The sequence below is a fragment of the Aedes aegypti genome, chromosome 2 (genome assembly GCF_002204515.2).
Source record: "Aedes aegypti strain LVP_AGWG chromosome 2, AaegL5.0 Primary Assembly, whole genome shotgun sequence".
Classification (NCBI taxonomy): Eukaryota; Metazoa; Arthropoda; class Insecta; order Diptera; family Culicidae; genus Aedes; species Aedes aegypti.
In genome coordinates, this window is record NC_035108.1 from 395,699,420 (window position 1) to 395,710,268 (window position 10,849).

The following is a 10,849-nucleotide window of genomic DNA, read 5'->3' on the forward strand; positions in this document are numbered from 1 at the left end:
AAGATTTCGTATGTTGAACTTTGATCTTTGGTTTGTTGGTGTGAATAGGAATACTTCAAAATGGCTTTGTGCACTTGTTTTAATTTTTGATTCGATGCTTATTCTGTTCAAAAAGCTGAAGCTTGACTTTTTTATTTTCAATTTTCGCTCGTAATCGTTCACAACGCACAAGAACTTCCATTACAAACTGTTCTCGAGAAGTCATTTCTTAGTTAAACATCCTGATTCCATGGCATTACGATTTGCAACTCCATTATGCAAATCAATGTTATCTGTTCGTCCACTTTTCCGTTAGTAAACCCAAGGAAAAAGTGCAGGCACTTTATTTGGTGGAATATAAAATAGTTTCCATCCACTCCTTGCTCCTTGTTCAGGAAAAATCAACAAGTTGATCCACTTCTCCCAGGATTTGCATAATTGTTTGATTTGATTTCACACAAAATCAGTATTTATTTGAACGTCCCCCCTTTCAGTGTGTTTAATAGTAGTGTCAAATTCGGTGTTCGAAATTCGACAACCCTTAGCTTAAAATTCACCCTTTTCCGGTTAATCCCATTTGGAAACCCACTTTCAAGTCAATTTATTTCAATAAATCCCAGCAAATGTTCGCTCATCAGGGGCGGTGAAAATTGAGCTACCATTCCTCGTGTGGTTTTCCAAATGCTGCCAAAGATCTAACCGATTCCACCCAATCCCAGAAAAGGTCGATTTTCACACTTGAGTGGTTAGTTTTGTCGTCCTCTTCAGTTCCGTTCGATTTCGTCTCGAGCGGTTTTGCGATTTAGAGAAGACATTTCTCAACTTAATTTACCTTCCGTTTGGTAGTCTGGGCTGAAGAGGGAGTTGCTGATCGGCATTTTTGTGGGCTGTACACATGTACAATCATTTGTAATTGTTGCATATCTTGCTGAATGCCATTACATTGAGTATTTCCATTCTAATTGAGTGAGCTACACTTAAATCTAATGAATCGGATTCGATACGGTTCAACAATTGAAGTGCAGTGAACCGAAAATCCTTCTTTCTTAGACATTTAGACATAAGAATGACGTAAGCATTGAAGAGCGGATCGATTTTCTCAGAAGGGTGTTAATCGACTTGGATTAGAAAATCTCCTATACCAATATCGTTCCTTTGAACGATTGACGGTTCAGCGATTACAAACAAAAAGCTTTTGAGTTTTTAATGATATTCGACAAACTTTCTGTGCTAAAATGCTGAAACATCAACATTGACCATTTTTGACTGGCAATCTGAAATTTAAATTGCAAGACTAATATTTGCATGTACCGCACTCATCATGGGTATCCCGAATATAATACCGTTTTGATTCGAATCCCGGACAGCTTCAAATTCCGGACACTCTGCTTTGTATGGGAAAGATTTCACTCGAAATGTTTCAAAATGCGCTGTCAAAAAGTTTCCAATTTGAAAGATGATTTTTATAAACATTTTTCATAGCAATCCATGAAAATTTACAATGTTCAACTAGTTTTGACGTCTTTCTAACGGGTTAGTGTGGTTAATTAATGATTCGACAATTCTGATTGTGTTTTTCAAGAGCTGTCCGGAATTTGAATCAAAGTGTCCGGAATATGAATCAAAAGTGTGGTTGTGTCCGGAAAAAAAACATGAAGAGGCTGAACATTTTTATTAATTAAAGTGAATTAAAGATGTGGAATCCGAATCTTCACCCACCATTCGTAATTTAAGTGTTTGCAAGGCCTAATTACGCTAAAGTTTTGTACGAAATGATTCAATTTATATGTGTAGTGATTAGTTTTACTTCACTGAAGCCTTAAGTGTCCGTAATATGAATCAAAACGGTATATTCATTGTATTAAATATCATTACACATAAAAGTTTACTGGCATTATATACTTGCCTGGCTTACTGCAGATGCTGGTACTCATCAGCTCACAGTGGCTTAAAACGTAATTTTCACGTTTTCAATTGTTAGCTCCCGGAATTGAAGAGATAGAGCCATGACGTCTCCAGCAAAAATCATCGGTATGATTTGTGTTTGGGAGCTGGTCCTTACCTTCCTTCCAAGTGGACTGTATTTGGTGGCCTTTGGATTAGCGCTTCCTGGGGTGATTGAAGTGGACGTCCGGTGATTGCATTTATCGGTCGGTTGACCGATTCATGGTGGGATTTCTTGGGGTTTATCCACTTAAAACATCAACATCATTTACACTTTCTCAATTTATTAACAAGTCCATTACACATTAACAATACACTTTATTTCTAACAAACAAACTACATTCATTACACTAACAATTAAGACATTTTGAGATTCGGTTCCATGAAATTGGTTTCTCGCTCCATGCGAGTCAATTGCCGACGTATTTTACACTAACTATCGGTTGGATAAGCGAAATCACTCGATGTTCTCGTTCTTGGGTGTAATATTTTCCCTTGATATCCAATGAAACATGAATCGCTCACCGAGGAGTAGGAGTTATGAGATCTTGCATGGATTTCGATTCTATTAGTTGACAATTAGTTGCTAATCCATAACACAGGTAGTATTTACTGTAATTATGTATTCCTTGCAGACGATACAGTACAGGGATTGAATTCTGAGAAAATTGGAAATATCTCTCACATATCGCTCTCTGTAATATTGTTACAGTGTAGTATTCATGATCTGCAACACATCACGTGAATTTGTTTGCTACAGCTGTAATTAGATCGTTGAGATAACAGTAGTCAGGCTACTGAGCTATCCGCAAATCAAAAATGTTATGCTTACTAGCGCCGTCTGGTGGCAAAATATCGAATCTCTTGGCTCAATTAATGTTTGCCCTTGTGCTACTGAACAACTTTGCCGAAGACGCCATCTTTGTAAGTGGTCAGGCTACTAAACTATCCGCAAAATAAAAATTCCATGATCACTGGCACTGCCTGGTGGCAAAATCTCAAAAGTTTTGGCTCAAATAATGTTAGTTTTGTGCTACCGAACAACTTTGCTGAATTTGCTATCTCTCTGAGTGGCCAGGCTACTGAGCTAACCACCAAACAAAAATTTCATGTTCACTGGCGCCACCTGCACATTGGTCCCAAAGCCATATCTAGGAAGACAAAAATGATTGCGTCTTAACCGTCAATTTTAGATATATGGTGTCTTCGGCATTCCATATTTTTCTGACATTTTTTTCAGTGATGTGAAATTAGGGTTGCACACATGGTTTACGAGATCAGAATATAAACTTTTTTGTTGACGCATTTTGGCGTATACAATGTTCTACAAAGTATTAGAACAACTGATTTGGAACAACTTTGCCGAAGAACCCAAATTTCTATCTCCTTATGGTTGGCAAGTTATGATTTTTTTTGGTTGTTTTCAAATGCCGATATCTCCGAAAAGCGCAAACGGAATTTCAATCTTTTGTCGTCATTAGAAAGATTATCTTTCTGTTTATGGTGAAAAAACTATAGGGACGTTTTTTGTTTGAAAATATATGTTTTAATATATTTATAAACGAAAATCGTCCATAATTTGAAAAATAATCTGGATAGCTCTTTAGTGCCTTCAGCAAAAATGTGCAAAATTGATTGCTCCGAAAGTGTTTCATGCCAAGTTTTCATAAAAAGCTTAAAGATATACCTTTTTATCTCAAATTCCGAACAGACTCATATTTCGAACACTCGGTTTTTGTATAGCGATCTGGATGAAATGTTTCGCTGAAATATGTCACCAAATAACAGGGAAATGGCAGTCAATTGCGATTCAATTCTAACGTCTCCAATATATTTTTTACTAAGTAGAAGGTCATGCGTACAATACCGGTTCCGTCTCTTATATATTTTATATATATTATATTTTTTATATATATTATATTTTTTATATATATATATATATATATATAAGTTATGGAACACCCTACTGGGCAGTACCAATACATCGACCAAGACGCACGCCGACGGTACATCTACGTCGACGGCTACGCATAGCAACAGTGGCAGACCCGGGGCGACATAGCAACGGCCATGGCCAAACCAACGGATGCACCGAAACTGCAGATCCAGCACGACGACCGACCAACTCAACGTGGACGACCAAAGGTAGACAACGCATCGAACGATATTGGTTTTGCTGAGTGAGCTAGGTTATAGTTAGTTAGAATTAATAAAAGGCCTTGTCAATTGTAAATCGAACTCAGTCTGAAGTGAAGAGTCATAATATAGTGAACAAAGTGTAATAAAGTTATTTTTTTTATAATACCGCGAGATATCACGGCATAATTGGCGCAGTCAAAGTAGCAAAGTGGTTAAACTGTGTGTGAAGAGTTAGCGGAGCGGATATCAGCTTTCAATTCATCAAGTTTACAAAGAGGAGAAACCCTACGTCCAACGGAGGACACCTGTTAACCCGGCGGAAGCTGTCTTGAAGAGCATATTCAGGATTTGTGGTTACTAGGAGGACGAACCCACCACTTGCAACCTACCCCCAGCAAACCTTCGGACTCCCTGATGGAAATATTCATCTTGTAAGTACTATTATCTATCATTATTTTTCACAAAAAGTGTTCAAAAAGTGATTATTAAAAGCGAATATTGAGTGAAATTGTTTTTCGAGTGGGAGCGAATATAACACGCGAATAAATCATTTCCTAATTCTCGCAAATTAAACGCGCTCATAAGTGAAACCACTGTGGGTAAAGAAACGAAAAATTGAACGGACACAAAACCGTCATAGCATTTAATTACCAGTGAGACCTAAAACATAGGCAAACGAATTCAGTGCAAAGTGCAACGCGAAAACGAAACGATGTCAGAATCTAATGCTGCAAACGGCAACAGCCTAAATGCTGAGCCAGCAGAAATGTTAATAACCCCCGACCAGCTGTTGGCGCAAGTCGCTCAGCTGACAAATAATCAGAACAGCCTGATTGCAACCATTAACGCTTTGCAGAAAAAGGCTAAAAATCCATTTTTAAATTTTCAAATCCCGGATCAAATTAAGATCATTCCTGAGTTCAACGGAAATAAAAAAGAGACGCTTGCATGGGTGCAAGACACTCAAGAGGCGCTCGAGTTATTTGAAGATTTTGAATTAGATCCGTCTTACAAACAAATTATGAGGTTCGTAAAATCAAAAATAGTTGGAGAGGCCAGACAGGTCTTAATCGCTGCAGGAAATCCCAGCGAATGGGATGAAATTAAAGATGTGCTCCTTAACGCATTTGGAGATAAACGAGACATTACGTCTCACATACAATCATTATTTTACGTGAAACAGGGCAAAAGTTCACTGGATGAGTACTTTCAAAAAGTCAAATCGATTGATACTGCAATCAAATCGACAGCCGTCCAGATGGACGAATATAAAGGGTCTACAGACGCGGTCAATAAATTGATTAGTTTGATGACTCAAACTAGGTATATTGATGGGTTAAATGGCGATACGTTAGCCATGTACGTGCGGAGTTACCGTCCAAAGACCTTAGAAGAAGCATATGAGGTGACAATACAACACTCCAACGCTTCATTCCGGCAAAGAATGGAAACTCGGCAATTGTCAGAGAACTACAAGGGTCACAATATCAAAAACGGAAATTTTGCTAGTAATTATCAACAACCAGCAAATACCGTTGGGCCAAATTCAAACCCCAAATACCAATATAACAAAAGTGGCACCCCGAGCAACAATTTCCAACAGCCAGGGTATCACAAACAAAATTCCGGCAAATTCAAGATCAAGCCTGCGACAGACGAGGACGCATCAATGCGAACCCACGTATCAAAAATGCAAATGAATAGCCACACACAGCAACGAAAGGAATTTGAAGCGAATCAAGAAGACGAAACTACAAATGAAACGATGGAAGATTCTTTACTCGATTCTGACGATGACGAATGTTTCAATTCGGACGAGATAAATTTTCATCTTGTTCAAAGAGGAAAACCAGAAAAATGATAGAAACTTCCAACTTCTTACCATACATATCGATCATGACAACGAAGGGCGAGTTAAAGTTTTTAGTTGACACCGGTGCAAATAAAAACTATATCTCACCAGCGCATGTCAATATAGAAAACTGCAAAAATGAGCCAACTTCCACTATAACAAATTTATCAGGAAAACATACCATAAACAAATCAGCTTCAATAGATATTTTTGGAATAAAGAAGAAATTAAAATTCTTCATATTCAAATTTCATAAGCTTTTCGACGGCCTAGTCGGCTATGAAACACTTCGTGACCTAAGAGCTGTCCTTAATACAGCAAACAATACCCTAAAAATCGGTAGAAAGATCATCAAAATGAAAAAAATGTTACCAGACGAGCACAAGATAAACCTCACAGAGCACGAGTTCCAAATGGTTAAAATTCCAGTTAAAGAAAAGGGATCATTTATAATAGAAAAGGAAATCAACATGCAACACTTTACAATTTTACCGGGGCTATATGAGGCAAAAAAAGGTAAAGCCATTATGGCTATACGAAGGGACAATTACGAACGCCCGTTGGAGATCAATGTTAATGAATTGGAATATGGAAAAGATTATTACGAAATTGAAAAAATACCTTTGAAAAATAAAACAAAGATATACAATATTAGGAACGACCACTTAAATGAAAAGGAAAACTCAGCTCTCGAGGAAGTTATCAACAAGAATAAGGAAGTATTATACTGTGAGGATGACAAACTCACATTCACACATAAGATAAAACACAAAATAAGAACTACAGATAACATTCCCATTCACACTAAATCATACAAATACCCCAAAGTATTTGAAGAAATAGTGCGGAAACAGGTAGATAAGCTACTAGAAGACGGCATTGTAAGAGAGTCTATATCGCCTTACACATCACCCGTCTGGGTAGTGCCCAAAAAGCCAGACGCTTCGGGTCAAAAGAAGTTCAGATTAGTTATAGATTATCGAAAGCTCAATGAGAAAACAATAAGTGACCGATATCCTATACCAGAAATTACCGAAATTCTCGATAAACTAGGCAGAACTTGCTACTTCTCGACTATAGATCTTGTTTCAGGTTTCCATCAAATCCAACTGGATGATGAGGACATCGAAAAAACAGCATTTTCTATAAACTCAGGAAAGTACGAGTTCACCCGCATGCCATTCGGGCTGAAAAACGCTCCGGCGACCTTTCAGCGTGTTATGGACTGTGTGCTTAGAGAGGAAATTGGAATATGTTGCCTAGTATACATGGACGACATAATTATATTTTCTCCATCACTCGAACAACACAAAATTGACCTGAATAGAGTCCTGAATAAACTTAAAGCAGCAAATCTGAAGATTCAACTTGACAAATGCGAATTCTTCAGAAAGGAAGTTCAATTCTTGGGACATACCGTTTCCGAAGATGGCGTAAGACCTAATCAAGACAAAATTGAAACAATAAAACAATGGCCATTGCCGAAGACAGAAAAAGAGGTGAGACAATTTCTTGGAATCTTAGGCTACTACAGAAGATTCATTAAAGATTTTGCTAGGCTAGTTAAACCACTAACCTCTCTTCTGAGAAAAGATCAAGAGTTCGTAATGACTAAGGAAATAGAAACATGTTTCAACAAATGCAAAGAGGTTCTCATGAGAGACCCCGTACTTATTTACCCGGATTTTTCTAAAGAGTTCATCTTGACCACTGACGCAAGTGACTTCGCGATCGGGGCCGTTCTATCACAAGGGCCTATCGGGAAAGATCAACCAGTCGCATTTGCTTCTAGGACATTGAATAGAACCGAAGAAAACTATTCAACGACCGAAAAAGAATTTCTAGCAATGTATTGGGCGGTCAAGCATTTTGAACATTACTTATGGGGCCGAAGATTCAAACTAATCACAGATCATCAGCCGCTGACCTATACACTAACCAACACAAATAAAAGAATTTTCAGAGGGAAACTAGAACTCGAAGGGTACGACTACGAGTTGATTTATAAACCTGGCATTAATAATGTAGTAGCAGACGCGTTGTCCAGAATTAAACCTGGAGAAGTGAACGCCAATGTCCAGGTAGAAATAAACAACAATGAATCAGAGAGCGATGGCGCTACCGTGCACTCTGCAGATTCAAGTGATGATTACTACATTTGGTGCACAGAGAAGCCTATCAACGCATTCAAAACCCAACTCATCTTGAAAATTTGTCGGATTGAATCCGAAGTATCAGAAGCAATCTTTCCAAATCGTCGTCGTATTACAATTCTTAGACCGTTATATACGGAAATAGACATCGTGAATATTTTCAAACGATACTGCTTGAGAGTCCCAATAGAATTGAGGCAACTAGTACAAGAGACATATAAAAAACACTTCGAAGCTAATCGTACGTACAAGATTTTCATTTCAGAGATACTTTTAGAGGATGTAAGAGTGGAAAAGGAACAAGATGATCTGGTAAAAGCTACCCATGAATATGCTCATCGTGGTATAAAAGAAAACAAGGCACAAATCCTTACAAGGTATTATTTCCCACAACTGGATCGAAAGGTAAGAACTCTGGTCGAAAGCTGTGAGACCTGTAAAAAGAGTAAATACGACAGGAAGCCACCACAGCTAATTCGAAAAAGTATCCAAGGTGAGAAACCGTTCGAACGGGTTCACATCGATGTGTTCTTTATGAAAGGACTTAAATGGATGACGATAGTCGACTCTTTTTCCAAATTTGCTAACATAATCCCCTTGGAAACGAGAACAATAGTGGACATGAAGAGGGCAGTTAGCGAACACATAAGAATTTTCGGAAGACCTCAGACGATTATCTGTGACCAAGAACCTTCATTCACTTCTATAGACTTTCAAGGATTTTTGAATGATCTCGGCATTACTTTACACCATGCCAATAACTCTCAGTCCAATGGGATAGTAGAGAGATTCCATTCAACAATCATTGAGCTCTATAGAACCCTTACACCTAAATTCCCAAGAAAACCAATTGTCGAGATGTTGAACTTACTGACTGACATTTATAATAATACAATACACACTGCAACAAAACGAAAACCCAGAGAAATCATATTTAACTATTCAAACTCGCCGAATGTACAAGAACTGCAGGATGCAGCTGACAACTTGCAATCAGCAGTTAAGGTACAACTTGCTAAAAACAGACAAAAGTACATTGACAAAAACAAAGACAAACGACAACCACATGACGTACGACCCAACGATAAAATATGGGTGAAAAACACCCAAAGACTGACCAAAGACAAAGACCCATATAAATCCGTCGAAGTTAAATCAAATAACGAACTTACATTCGAAGATACTAACAATGTAAAAATCCACAAGAACAGAATAAAAAAGTAATTAAAACGATTTCTTTTTTCTTTAATTCACAGTTTTCTACTAATCAATAATAGCTTGGCAACAATCTACAGAGACGTGAATAATGAGAACGGGTTGATAGCTTTCAAAATTGATACAGTCAGGATTAAACTAGGTTATGAAAGAATTGTTAAAAAGATTAGTTTAGAATCAATAGAGATAAACCTCAATCACATAGAAAAAATAGCATTGTCTTTCAAAACCAGGGACCACCTACATGAAACATTGTTAAGTAAAATAGATAAAGCTAGGGAAAAATTAAAAGGCCTTCAGCCTCACAGACAAAGACGCGGCTTGATAAACGCATTAGGAACAGTAGTTAAATATATAGCAGGAAACCCAGATCATGAAGATTTACAAATTATACATCAAAGTTTAGGAACCCTAGAAAACCATGAAAATAAACTCACTATAAATCAAAGAAAGCAAATTAAAATCAATACAGACTTTCAGAACAGGATCAATAATATAACAGACACCATCAGGAAGATTAGCTCTCAAATATCATTAATTAACAATACATTAAGAGAAGATACCACTTTGGAACAGATAAATCTTATATTTAGCACAGATTTACTTATTCACGCTCTGGAAGATTTAGAAGAACAGGTAGAATTTTCTAAACAAGACCTTTTAAATAAAAACATACTTTCTTTCGAGGACAAAAGATATATTTTCAATAGATTGGTAGAACAAAACTTGGTTTTAACAACAATAGACGAAATCTTTCAGTATAGCGCAGGGAGCTTAACAATCAGCAAAAACCATATCGTCATACTGGTGAAGATCCCAATACTGGAAGTCAACCCCTACGACCTACTCAGAATTCAACCCGTCAGCATCAACCAAACAACAATCGACACGGATATACAACTGGTAGCCAAACGACAAAATCGCGTGATCCCACAACAGAAGATATGCAAAATCTGCGAAGAAACTATGCCATTAGAGGACGAGTGCATTTACAGGATCCTAACACATCAAAAGCCAAAATGCGTTATGAAGAAGACAGAACGAAAAACCTGGATAAAGGAGATCATGAGAGGTATAATATTGGTAGATACACACACCAACTTACAGGTTTCCAGCTCTTGCGGCAACTCCAGAATAGTAGCAGAACCCATTATCATAGAAACGGGTAACTGCACCATAAACATCCTCAACTACACATTTCACAGAGAGGAACACTTTGAGCCCAAAGAGGAATACATTGTACCAACGTACAATAGGAAACCCGAAACAGTCAACAACCCGTATGACCAAATGGATACCATTAGTATTGATAACCTTCAATACCTAGAAGAGATCCGATTAACAACCCAACAGTACCGGAGAAATACCATAATTGGAGGTACAGTATTTATCATAATCATAGTAAGTCTTCTCTTCCTAACAGCAATAATTAGAAAGAAGAACGACAATCTTGTGAAGATTACCTCTGAGAAACCTCTAGATGATCCCGAGAATGCAGAAGGAAAGGCAACAGAAGGTATACCGGAAGCGATACGATTTGTCAATCTTCCAGCAACAAGCCTACCCG

General features: G+C 37.6%; 1 long non-coding RNA gene across 1 annotated transcript; it reads left to right on the forward strand.

Moving 5' to 3' along the window:
• The first annotated feature begins 3,877 nt into the window (after positions 1-3,877).
• On the forward strand, positions 3,878-10,585 carry LOC110676961. The gene is made up of 2 exons (XR_002500851.1): positions 3,878-4,493; positions 8,320-10,585. It is a non-coding gene; the product is annotated as an uncharacterized LOC110676961 (long non-coding RNA).
• Positions 10,586-10,849: the final 264 nt, after the last annotated feature.